Source organism: Pipistrellus kuhlii, unplaced genomic scaffold, assembly GCF_014108245.1.
Source record: "Pipistrellus kuhlii isolate mPipKuh1 unplaced genomic scaffold, mPipKuh1.p scaffold_m20_p_6, whole genome shotgun sequence".
In the NCBI taxonomy this organism is placed as follows: Eukaryota; Metazoa; Chordata; class Mammalia; order Chiroptera; family Vespertilionidae; genus Pipistrellus; species Pipistrellus kuhlii.
Window position 1 is genome coordinate 14,002,976 of NW_023425562.1, and position 13,554 is coordinate 14,016,529.

The window sequence follows — 13,554 nt, forward strand, 5'->3', positions numbered from 1 at the left end:
GCTGTCTTAGAGCTTTGGTCCAGCATTAACCTCTGGAGCTATTTTGGGATTTGGTTCAGCAAGAGAGGCAGCCCCTCCAGATCCCACTGAATGTATTTGCAGAAGGGGAAATAGAAGAAAGCCCCAAACAAGCTCCATTTTTTCACAAGCCTTATTGTTGGCTGCTCTGGTGGCAAAGGATGTTCAATGAATGTGGCCAGGCTTGCCTCCCTCCTTGTTTTGTCCTGTCTTCATCAGTCCCCGGCAGGGCAGGGAGAGGAAGGCTAAGTCCTTCCCTCCTCCACTGGCCCAGGAAGTGGGGCAACCGTGGGGAGGGGAGGACCCCAACAGCCCCTGGGCTGGCTGGTGGGGGAGATGGCTATACAGGGAGTACCCTTGAAGGGAGTAGATGTGTGGGAAGCCACCCAAAGTATGAAATGGTGATTATGAGGTTGTAAATATCAGAAGTCTCACTGAAGAGAAACAGAAAGAACAATGTCCTCTTGGCTGCCTAGGCACCTAAGATCCATCACTAACAAGCACCACCACCATTTACTGAGCACCTACTTTTGTGCCAGGATTTGGGACAAGCCCTTTGCATGAGCCATGTGTTTTATCAGCCACAACCCAATGAAGCCTATAATATATTATATTAGCCCCACTTTGCAGGAAAGCCACGCAAGCTGATTCCACAGCTTGTCTAGTCAGGCCAGAGTTTTCTGTTTGGTACCCATGTGCAGATGCACTCACATGTAATGATATTCGGAGGACATCCACTTTGTGTGATACTGTGCTAGAGCCTAATTAGTGGCAAGTGGGGTGAGGGTGGAGAAGAGGGAGGCAGAAGTAAAAGATGATGGACAAAGATAAAGAGAGACAGGATGCTTGTATGCCAGGAGCCTGGAGTCACCCGGGAGAGAATGTGATGTGCCGCAGAAGCTTTTACTAATGCAATGGCAGAAGGTGGAGGCTGAAAGTGCTGTGAGGGTCCACACAGAGCTGGAGAGTCATTCTGAATTTGAGGGACAGGCCAGCCACATGATATGAGTTCAACATGTACAACTGAAGCGCAGAGAGAAGGTGCCTTCCACATATACGGAATCGCCCATGCAAAGGCATGGAGGCTGCAGAAGTAGACCATGGTCAGGCTAACATTATCTGCTACTGCACACTAGGAGGATCTTTGTGCACATAAGGAGCAGGAAGGGACGAGGTTAGACAGGTAGGTTGAGGTTGGACTGAGGAGAGGGTTAAATTCAGTATGTAATGGGCAGTGACTAAAGAAGACCAAGCAAAAAGAGATAGGCATCTCAGCCCTCTGCATGGCATTATGAATGAATGAATGACTATATTCACGGATTCTTTCATTCAATAAATATCCATCATGCACCCACTGGGTGCCTAGCCCTGTGCAGACAGATGGGCACAACAATGAACAAAGCAGGCAGAGTTCCCTGCCTCATGGAGCTCTAATTCTTACAGGGACAGGTGCATTTTATGCGTTGTCTACCATTGATGAGGTACTATCCATATGAGTGAAACTTTTAGGGCTCGAGAGCAAGCAGGAATCATCTCCCTGGAAGCCCCCAGGGCTGCTGTGTAAAAGCATCAGGTTTGGGGCAGCTGAGGGACAAGTACAGAGGCCTCTGGGACGTGTGATGGGAGAAGTCACAGACAGAAGGGTCATATTAGAGAGGACTCTCTTGGTTGCAATTAGCAAATTAAACTGGCTGAAAAAATAAAAGGTGACTTATAGGCATATGTAGCCAAACTTCTGAAAAACAGAAATGGGTCTGGCCTCAGAAATAACCAGAATTGGGGATTTTCATGCTATTCCTCCCTCAGTCTTCAATGATGTTTCTCTCAGATGCTGTGTCATTTCCTCAGATGGGCTGCTGCTGAGGATTCCCCATCTGCCCCCAGAGCTTCATATCCTGACAGTTCATAGGCCAGATGGGACAGGTGGCCTCTCCTGTCCAGCTGCTTTTGGAAACTTAGGAAAGACACTGGCTGGTCTACACCATCCCACCCCTTGGGCCAATCTGACAGCCCAGGACATGAGTTTCCGGAATGCACCCAGGCTGTTACCTATTTCCGTTTATGGCTAGTGGAGACAGAGAGGGACAAAACTAATAGACATCTGTAGCTAGGATTGTGACAATTTAAACTCCACTTAATGGAAAATTATGCTGAGTGGTGCCCCAGCATTCCTCCAAAATACATAATAAAAGGTCACTCCTGCTCAATGATGTCTGGGGCCTAGATATTACTCTCTGCAGCCCACCCCACACATTGTAAAGTGATACCACTGAACCATTTAGAGGAAGAAAACACACACTATGAATGAGCTCTCCTGGAGGCAGGTAAGTGGATTTTTTTAAAGATACAGTGTTGGTGTAGAGGAGAGCTGGGCCATTTGAAACAAAACAGGTACCAGCAAGTTCCAGGGCTCGGTAGAGGCAGGACTGTCACTTCCTCTCCCAGCCGCCACCCCCACCTCTCAGCAGGGCTGGAAACTTAGTCAGGAACAGTGCTTCCAGCTAGAGGCTCTTCATTAGCTGGGAAGGCCGGCCCTGCAGGAAATCCCGAGCGGAGAACAGGAACAATTTGAAAGGAGGCAGGAGGCATTCAGCCAGAATGGTTCTCCAGGGGGTGGAGGGCTAAGTGGAAGCTCAAGCGAAGAGAACCCAAGGGGGACCGAGTGGGGCCATCATTCAGGAAAGAAAAAGGATGCTGACCACCAGGGGAGAGAGCAGGATCTTCCCTGAGAATGAGAAATCAAAGGCAAAACACAGAGAAATTTTAACCAAAAAAAAAAAAAAAAAAAAAAAAAAAAAAAAATCAGTGTTTTAAAAACACACCTCCATGCTTCCAAAGAGTTCTAGAAACTTGGGGAAGGGGCAGCCTGCTCTGGTGTGAAGAACATTGGGCTAGAAATGCAGGTCTGGCCTCACTTATATCAGTGGCACACTGACTTTATTTCCCCATTTGTAAAATGAGCTGACAATCCCCACCTTGCACACAATGCAGTATCAGGTGAAGGTCCACTGAGAAGATGAATAGAAACGAAGTTTTTAAAATACAAACCCACACTCTGGTAATTAATTAGGTTAGGTGAATAATTAGAAAATGACAGAAATTGGGTCATTATAACCCTGGGAGGGAGGATGCAGTAAAAGAGACTGTTTAAGACTCAGGACTCAGGTGAGCTGGTGTCCTGCTAAATGACACAAATGGAAGCAAAGCATTCTATATTTTTTAAATTTTATATGTGGCCCAGCTGGCAGGGGTCAGTGGTTGAGTGCTGACCTATGAAACAGGAGGTCACGGTTCAATTCCCTGTCAGGGCACATGCAGTCTCAATCCCCAGTGTGGGGCATGCAGGAGGCAGCTGATCAATGATTCCCTCTCCTCATTGGTATTTCTATCTCTCCCTCTCTCTTTCTCTCTGAAAGGTGACATCCACCTGGTGTCAGAGGGAGTAAAGAGCATACAGAGAGAGGAAATAGCCTCAGACAAGGCAAAGGAGATGTAGAAAAGAGAACTCCCCAGTAGTGGGATGACTGAAAACATGTGGAATGGGAGAAGGCTGGAGGACTAAGCAAGGGCCAGATCACCCAGGAACTTGAACTTTATGCCCAGTTATGCGGAGCTATAGAAGGCTCAACAGCAAGGGTGAGAGACACTGCCAGATTTCCTTATAGCTGTTTGTACAATACAGGGAGTTGAAAAGTATTGATAATCCCAAAATGAGGTGTAATATGGGTCTGGAAGCATTCTCTGATTGCTTTAAACTGAGGAAGATGTATTAGTTTCTCACTATTCATATGAATCTGCCTTTATTTTTATATGCACTGCCTTTCAGATTAATAAATGTTATTGCTTTATTTTTGGTGCATAAGTGCTCATCATAATTATAGTATCATTGTAGATTTCAATTGAGTTCTCATCTTTGTGTCATTTATTGTTTTGTGCCCTGAATTCAACCTTGTCTGATACATGTCTACCATTAAAATTGGGCTTGATCTCTTTTTTTGTTTGTTTGTTTGTTTGCTTGTTTTGTTTTCTTCAGCCTTTGCCCATCCTTTTATTTTCAATTTTTCAGTTACTTTGTTTTGTGTCTCTGCACACAGCACGTAATTGTGGGGTTGTTTTCTTGTTTTGCTTTATAATTTAAACAGAGATTCTATTTCTTTTGAGTAATTTATTTTTATTTTTTATAGTTTTTGATCTGACAGATATGCTTGGACTTAGTTTTAACATCATATGATTTCTGTTTTTATTTCACTTTATGGTCTGTGCTTTCTTTTGTTTCTAAATTTGGTATATGGGGGGTTCTTTGGAAGAGTATAGAAAGTTTTAATATTTTTCATTCTTGAAGTGGTTACCTTCATAATACTAAATATAATGTACTTAATCCTATTAGTAGCTGTTGACTGTCAACTCTGCAATGATAAATTGTATATACTTCTTCTACCTCTCATTTTCTTATTTTTCTCAATTTTAATTGATGGTCATGAAGATGATGGTGGTGGTGATGATGAGGAGGGGGAGGATGATAGAATGCTAATACTTGTGCTAATCTTAATAATTTTTAATACACTTTTCTTTTTTTCTTTTTTCATTTCATTATCCCTAAGTGTAACTTTTGACTCTTGGCTACCTCCCACCTTCTCTCTCTCATTTCTGAATTCTGTTAGTTTCAGTGTTTTTAATGTTTTAATAGTTTATTACAATTTACATTATTTTCTCTAACCATAATTGCAATAGGGTTTTTTTTTTCTTAATCCTAAAACAAATGATTAAAAACTCAGCATCTCTCCTTCTGCCATAGTTTTTATGTTCTCCACAGGCTGTTTAAAATTCAGCCTTCACTTTATTCCAGACCAGATCCTAGTAACCGCATTTTCTGGATTATTCAATGTTTAGTGCAGCATTAGTACATAAACAAAAGTTTGAGCACAAAATGTTTAAATGTCAGTGAGGTTTTGTAAGCATGCTTCCGCTGTCTTCTGGCATAACATGTTCCTATGGAAAAACTCTGAAACCAACCTAATTTTCCCCCCTAGAAAAGAAACTTTGATTTTGATTTGTATTGTTTATTTTGGTTTTTTGTTTGTTTAAGTGGTAAAAGAATCTTTCTCTACCTTTTGGATTGATAGTTCTGCATCAACTTTTTCTGAGACAGTTTATGTTTTGGTTTTGCTTTGTATGTAGACTTAAATATCTTATTTCTGGAAAATGCTTTGTAATTATATTTCTCCAAATACATCTTCTATTTTTTTCATTACTCTTTGTCAAATATGGCTTGGTCTATTCATGCATATACATATGTCTATCAAATCTATTTCATTTCCATAGCTGTCATGTTTTCTTTCTAATTCTGTTAAAGTGTTAATTCCCATCTTGTTTTGTTAACTTTATCGTGTTCTTAAGCCCACTTTTATTTTTCATTTTGAGTAAAGTTTGTTTAACTTTATGTTGCCTCTAATGGCCCCCTTATTTCTGTGATGACAGTATGTTTCTCCCCCATTTCATTCCTGAGCTCTTTCAGTTGTCTTGACATTTCTTCCTTGAGCTCTTCTTTTATATAAGTGACCTTTTTCATTAAGTTTTGTTGTTATTATTTTTGTCTTTTCTCATTTGCTTGGCAGTTTCCTTGAGCTCTATGGCAACACAATCTGGTTATGTGTTCTTTGTTTTCTCTAATCAATACCCCCTTTTCTTGCAGTATCTTTGTAGAACTCTTCTGACGGTTTCTTTTTTATTCTGACTCATATTTGTGACAAGCTTATTCTTAACCAGCTATTTTACAAAATGTTTATGGTGCTGGGACCAGGCCATGATGCCATCTAGCAGAAGTCTCTTTCACTTACAGGGTGCACCTTATGATACACATGTATATGTGTATATCTTGATTTAATCCTGACTTCTTCCCAGAAGAAAGAAGAAATTGGAAGTTGCAAGACTGATTAGTATTGAACCTATCTGTTACAATCTGCCTTCCTATCAGGCTTCTTCCTGAAGAGATGGCTCTCCCCTGCTTCTAGATGGAGCCAACGATGATCCCGGGATTCTCACAGTCAGTCCATTCTCCATAGACCAGTATTTCCCAAAAAATGATGTTGGTTCTGCCCCTTTGATAAAATCTTCTCTGCCAGCCTTGTTTGAGGTCCTCAGCAGCAGACAACTTTCAACATCTATCTGTCCCTGGTTGAAATATCATTGTATTTAAAAGCCCTTCCTCAAGAAACATAAAGTTTGCATTTCTGCTTCTCATTTTCCTTGTCATTTTGGAATGAATTCAGAAAGTCTTAACACTGCCATCTTAAAAGCAGAAGTCCCTTAAAAGGTTGCAAAGCCCTGTTTTCCTCCCTCTGAATCTCCTGCACCTAATACTATACCTGGGGAAAAGAAGATACTCAATAAATACTTATTCAATGGAATGATGAGTGAAAGAATGAACAATTTTCAAATGTAATAGCTGAGACATAACTACATTTAAGGCCTCTTTTCAAAAGAGCTTCAACAACTAATACTCCTGGTTTTGCCTTGCAACAGCACGAGGTAGATTTCCCATGGTTCAAAGTTCTCCTGCTCACTTTTCTCCCATCTTTCATTATATTTTCTTAGAATCCTGCTGTCACTCACTATCTGAGCCAAGTCAGAGCACCTGGTACATGTGAAACAGTGAATTCTGTGAGAAAATTTTATATAGAGAGTTTTATTTTTCTTTCTTGTCTGGTATTTGGCTTTAGTTTTTATGGATACATTTTAAATTTGTTTCTCCTTGGCTTCCTTCTAATATTGGAAAACTTGTGTATCTTCTTTATCATGAATCATCAGAAAGATAAAGGCAGAATGATTTCAACCTGCACCCGTTTTGATAAGGAATGTAGATAATTGTTTGCATTTCCCTCAGCAACAGGGTCCCACAAGGGTCAGGGCTCTGTCCAGATGCAGCCAGGAGGAAGGAACCTTTGAGAAGGAGAACAACAAAGATATAAACACTCATTTCAGTCCGTGTGAATTCCACAAGAGTCTTCAACATGCATGTGACCCAAGTAAAGATCAGCTGTTGAGTCCAGGTTTCTTTCAGAGCCTTTGACTCAGGAATATACTCCTAAGTCCCTTCAGTGAGAACCAGCAATATGTCACAGACTATTTGCCTTCCATATGGAACGTAATAGGCACTCGAGAATTAATGTGTTAATTTCTTATTTTCCTTAGATTAAAACAAACAAAAAAAAAAAACTTGTCCTACTCACTCAAAACACTTCAGTGTCTAACCCCAGACAAGATTCCTCAATTCTTTTAGAGATCTTCAAGGATAGTTTCCTTTCTTTTTTCTCTTTGTCTTGAGTCTCTCAAACTCCTCCAACTTATTTAGGCTAAGTACCCTTCTCATTGTTATGTTGCACATGTCAACAGACATGAAGTCCACAGACAAGTCAATGGCCCATGGAGTGCCTATGCTGGCTGGCAAGGTTTAGAAGGTAGGACAGTAAAAAGAGGCAAACTACAATCCATATTAGTATTCCTTACAAAATCACGATAACTAGACGTCTCTGCCCATAGCCAGGGATATCAATGCTCTTTCATCTGGACATTCATTGATATTACCCTACAGCCCATATCACCAAAACAGAACTCCCTTTTATGTGCTTGAAAATCTGTGTTCATTCCCACTCTAGCCCTATGTGGGTTTTCCATTGGGGGCACCTAGCATCCTTGTCTGTCCAGAACAGTCCCAGTTTGCCTAGTGTCTTGTCCAGTTAAGCATTTGTCCCTGTCAAAAGTGCTTTTTGTATGATAAATTATATGCTCTTCTTAGTTTAATTTAATGCTTAATTTTCAAAAGGCAGCATGAGCCAGATTGCCTATGGTTATAAGAAATGTTTTAATTCCTACCTTTGTAGAAGATTAGGACTCACCAAGACAATGAGACAGGCAGGGACCTGAAGTCCAGGCACAGGCAGGTGATCAGGAAAAAGTTGACACCACCAGGGTGGCCAGACAGGCTCAGAAAAGTTTTGCAAGAATCTTGAGAGAAAAATCTATCCCAAAGATTAGGGGGGAGAGTCTGGTCTTCAGACTCAAGGGAAATATTTTGGGGTAATACAATCCCAAGGTAGAAAGAAGAGAATTTTTTAAGGAGGAGCATTTTACATGGCCCTATTTCCTCTCTCTTTGCTCCTGAACATTTGGCCAGTGATTTCTCTCTATTTCATTTATGGCAATAACTTCAGGTCTTGTATGTGGTCATAATAGTGATCTATGTATGCCATCTACAGCAGGCATGGATAATGAATCCTATTTTATTTCTTAATTAAGAAATTGAAAGTGCCGCAAATTACTGCAATTAACATGGATTTTCTTCCTCGTTTATTTACTTATTTAAATGCCTAAAATTGTATCCTAAGTTTAAACCAACCACAGGGTTCAGAGCCTATTAAAATATATAGCATTCATTAAAATATTTATTCTTCTCCAACAGTGAACTTGTAATTTGGAAATGGTAGTGATATCTTTGTTTGTGAAATCCTTCTCCCAAAATATATATCTATTGAATTCAAACCATCCATCTTGGTAATTTTAAAAGTTGAATTTATTGCCATTATTTGTGTAACTAAAATAAGCTAAGATTTTCAAAAAATCCTGTGTTATGTTGACCTTAACCAGTATTGTTGTTTTCCTTGTAAGTCCTTGAGGATATGAGCATCCCCATGTTTTCAGAAATTCAATGTTCACTGAAAGATAACAATTACAATATGAGGGTGGTTGAAGACATCTAACTGTTTCAAAACAATAGTATTTTGAATAAACTATTTAGCTTCAAATTATCTCGTACTTTTGAAGATTCAACCTTGGTCTTTATTCTTGGGTTTTTGTATTTGTATTTGGTTTTGTTTCTAACTGGTTTGCAAGGAGACAGAGCTCAAAACACAGTGGTGGAAACTAACCAAAAATATGCTTCAGAAACACAAATCCTTTGGTGTGGGTCAGCAGCCATGAGAAACAACACCCAACAGGGGTATAAATGGGTATGGTTTTACCAGAAAGCAACTGGGAAATAACATGTCAAAAACCTTAAAAGATGCAAACCCTTTTAAGTTCAGCTATTCCACTTCAAGAATTTAGAAAAGAATGAAGACTGTGCCAAGGTTTAGCTAACAATTACATTCATGGCAGCCCTGTTTATTAACAAATAAAATAGGTAAAATAAAATACCAAAATAAGCAGCAATAAAAAGGATTGAGTAAATTATAGTACAACCTTACATTAGAATAACAAACAGCTATTAAAAACTAAGTGGTTTGTATTAGGTATCAATGGCTACATTACTCTAAAACTTAGCAGATTAAAACAGTAAACATATATCTTCTCAGTTTCTGTGGGTCAGGGATCTATAACCATGGCTGAGCTGGATCCCATGACTCACAGCCTCTCAGAAGCTACAGTCAAGGTGTTTTAATCATCTCTAGGCTTAACTTGGAGAGGATCCACTTTCATGTTCACTCAAGTGGATTGGTTGTTGGTAGGATTCAGTTCCCCTGGCCTGTCGGTTGAAGGTCTCTCTCAGTTCCTTGCCTTGGTTTCACTGCCTTATTTTCTAGAGAGCAGCTCATGATGTAGCAGTTGGCTTAATCATAGAAATCAGACTAGAGCTGACATCCCATCACTCTTGTTATGTTCTATTGGTTTGGAATAAGTCAGAAGTCCAGCTCATACTCCAGGGGAGTAGATTATACAATGTGAGAATATGAGCAAGCAGAGATCATTGGGGACATCTTAGAAATCATCTACCACAAGCTGAAGTTTATTTATGACAAAATATTTTCATAATATCTTATTCAATAAAAGAAAAGCAGATCACAAAGTAGTATGTGCCGTATGGTCCCAGTTTTGTAAATTAAAAACAGTAGGAAAACATATATCTATATACATAAATGTTCATGAAATAGTCTGTAAGAGTTTCATGGGTTAATGGTGGTTATTTCTGGGTGATAGTATAACAGATAAGTTTTAAGTCCTATTTCCTAAACTATATTTTCTGATGTTTTCTAAAACAAGCATGTATTGTTTACAATTTTTAAAAAGATTAAATGTTATTAAATTAAAAAACAAAGCAATTACTCTATACTTCATGTTTCTGACCTCCATCCATATCTATCTTTACAGCACTACTTCTTGCTTACTACCTGAAGTCAACCAAATAGAAGTTCACAGGACCCTTCATAGAATCCATTGATCGCACCGTGACCAAGGACATTGTGAGTACATTCTAGAACTTACTGCTGTGTTTGTGTCTTCTAAAACAATTATTATCACCAAAAATACTACCATGGAAAACATTATTTTTCCCTCTGAGGTCACTAGAACCACAACTATGATTGACATGAGAGAACTGAGTCCTCCCTTGAGCCAGTGTCATCCAGACTCAATTCTGGTTACTTCCAGACCACAAGCTAGCATCACCACATGGCCACCTTCCCTGTAGAATTCCAAAAGGATAGTTTCTATTTGTGTGTCAAAAATAGATGAACAGATCTGGCACTGCTGAACATATTTATAAATTTGAAAAAGAAGAAGGGATGGGTGAGTGAGAAGATAAATTCATTTATAATCCCCACACTTCATTACTTTTCTGTGCAATGCCACCAGGAGGGCCTGAGTTGGGATGCCACTGGTTCGGGGTGGGAATAACTTCTCTAGCAATGTAAATGATATTTTAAGGTTGCTTACTTATGAAACTACTGTTTTTTCAAACATAGATTTTTGGTTGTTTGATAAGTAGACAGCTGATTTATGCCAATATAAGAACGCAACAGAAGCTGGTTAGGATAGGTGAGCTGGTATTAATGGTGGAGAAGGCAATGGTTTCCAAGATGGCAGGGGATTAAAATCAGGTCTGAAATACTGGTGGATCTTTTTTCCATTGTGGTGTATGGTACAATAGCTGGTCTGAAAGCTAACACTTGGTGGTTTAATATTACCAAACCAAACAGTGTCTGTCTACTGGACACAAGGCAGAGCCAAACACAGAACACTGAGTATTTCAGAGGTGAAATTAAAGGAATTCATTTGCAGTGCCAGGCTTGAAGGTGAGCTAGTGATCAAGATCCGAATTCCTCAATGGTTTGTAATCATTGGTTTTAAAAGCAGAGTTTGAGGGTTAGGGCTTAGAAGTCAAGGGCAAGGCTGATTAGTTAACTCTTGTGTAAGCTTCATTCGTTTTCTTTGGTCTGATTAATTCAGTTCCTGATGTCATCTTGTCTGATGCCTTTATTGCTGTGATCAGATGATCTAACCAAGTTGAGGAACCAAGAATAACTCATAATTGTGTGATAGCGATGCTCTGTCTAAAAGCAAAAGGCAGCAACTAGACATCTAGTGACCTTTGTTATTGTTTTAAGTTATTGTTTTGTGCTTAACTAGCTATGTATTATTATTATTATTATTATTATTATTATTGCAAGCAAAGTGTATGTTAAAACATTTTTTCTGGGACTTGTTCACAGGCAGGCCTATGACTAACATACTTTCTTAACCTTTGACTGTAAACTACATGACAATCAAAGCAACTGAAACATTTAGTTAAAGCCTATGCCTATATCTCTGGATTCTTGATCTAATACCTAAACATGCTTACTGTTAGCTGCTGGTTTCACTAACAATAGAGCACATTTCCCTCACATAAGTCCCAAATGGGTGTTTGTCTAAGTGTTTATCAGCAATCCAGGTGCCTCCTATCTTGTGGCTTCGCTGTCTTCTAAAGTCTCTGAGTTTTATTCCGGATATTCTGCATCCGCTTGGTTTACAAGAAAGGAGAGTAAAGATGCCACGCCCACTTCCTATCAACCTGGTGTACAGCCAACACACATCACATTTCATTGGAGAGAACTAGTCACATGGGCCTCACTTTGATGAAAGAGGCCTTGGGTTAGTCATTGGCTGGCAGTAATTTCCCAACAACTCCCCTCTGTGGCTGGGGAAAATACATCATGGGCTCTGTCAGGAAAAGTCATAGTGTTAAAAAGTTCTTGCTGAGAAAATTCTTGGTGAGATTCATACATTAATCACAGAACAAGGATTAGTTGACTTTATCAATTACTCTGAATAATAAATCTTTCTGCCCCACTCTGAAGGGATTTCTAATACCAATCTCTCATGCCTAAGGCAATAAGCCACTGATAATAGGGCTTTAAAGATTCAAGGTTGTTCTACATTGAAAGAGCCAGGTATGTCTTCCAATTCTGAAAATCCACCATTGTCAATGGAATCTCAAGATATCAGCCTTCAAATGTGTGTGTGTGTCTCTCTCTAAGCCTTAGTTTCTTGTTATACTAAGATCCTATGAATGACAAGAATAGGATCTAACTCACAGGGTTGATGTGAAGCCCCAAATAAATAATCATAGTATGCATTAACTCAACACATGGGAGTCTTCTCCAGCAGGTATCCTTATATGATGAATATTCTCAGAAATGCCTGCCCTACCAACACTGTAACAATTGCTGGTTCTTATAATATCATTTTTACTATTAAGCTATAATTATGATGATTAGCACTACATCAAATAATAAAAATCACTTTTCTACATTGATTTATATTTAAATATTTGACTCTCATCTCATGACACCATCATCAAGTAGGAAACAGACTCACATTATCATACCCATTTCATATGTCAGAGAACTGAGCGTCGTGGAGGATCAGTGTTAATGAGCAAGATCCCATTATAGTTCAGTCATAGTTGCCATTTGACTCTTAAACCTACGTCTTTTAAGTCAAGATGATACTACCACACCAAATTTAAACTGAGACCTTGGGGAAAAATTGAATCATTGAGGAGGCATAGTCTCAACCCCCTCATTGTTCAGATGAACTGGAGATGCCTTTGGAGGATTTTTCTGTTTTATACCACTCCTCTCAGGCTGTCTTATCTCCTTTATGATTAGTCAGTCTAATTGCACCTCGGTCAGGGGTGGGGAGGAAGGGCAAGTAGTGGTGGTATTGGTAATGTCATGTTACATAAGCCATAAAATGTGCAGGGCTCGTGGACATTACTCCAGAAAACATGAGTTGCTTGGGGCCCCAGAAGAAGGAAAAGTGGGCACTTTTTCTCTATTCTGGCATATTGGAGACATCTCTGGTCAACATCACCAACCTTAGGGAGGCAAGTGACAGGAATCCACATCTAGATTTTTTAGGGGTTTTTGTTGTTGTTGTTGTTGTTGTTGTTGTTTGTCCTACATTCAACTTGTAGGCCTTTTCCTGATAACTTTAATGACTAATTCTTTAATGACTTTATTATTTCCATTGAGAGAAAAAACAATTTCTGGTATCCTTGTGTTTGCAATACAAGGTCTTTGGAGATCATATTTGACCCTGTGTTGGGTGATTCCAACTGCCAATTGCAATGTGCTATAATGGACATGGGTCTTAATGTAGAGAGCAGCCCTCAGGCCCAGACCTGCAGCTGACTGTTGTGTTATCATGAAGGTTCTTTAGATTCTATAGGCCACAAATCTGTCAAATCAGGTGGATGATGTATTGTACACCCTAGTCACC

The 13,554-nt window shown here is 39.5% G+C and overlaps 1 protein-coding gene across 5 annotated transcripts in view; it reads left to right on the forward strand.

The window, feature by feature from the left end:
* The window catches only part of SLC14A2 (solute carrier family 14 member 2), a 358,648-nt gene that overhangs the window by 199,329 nt on the left and 145,765 nt on the right, over positions 1-13,554 (forward strand). For 3 of the 5 annotated variants that reach the window (XM_045574195.1, XM_036419071.2, XM_045574192.1), the window contains exon 3: positions 10,162-10,253. The exons of the other annotated variants lie outside the window; for them this stretch is intronic. The gene's annotated coding sequence lies outside the window, so the exon portion shown is untranslated. The remainder of the gene's footprint in view (positions 1-10,161; positions 10,254-13,554) is intronic. 5 annotated transcript variants of the gene reach the window in all.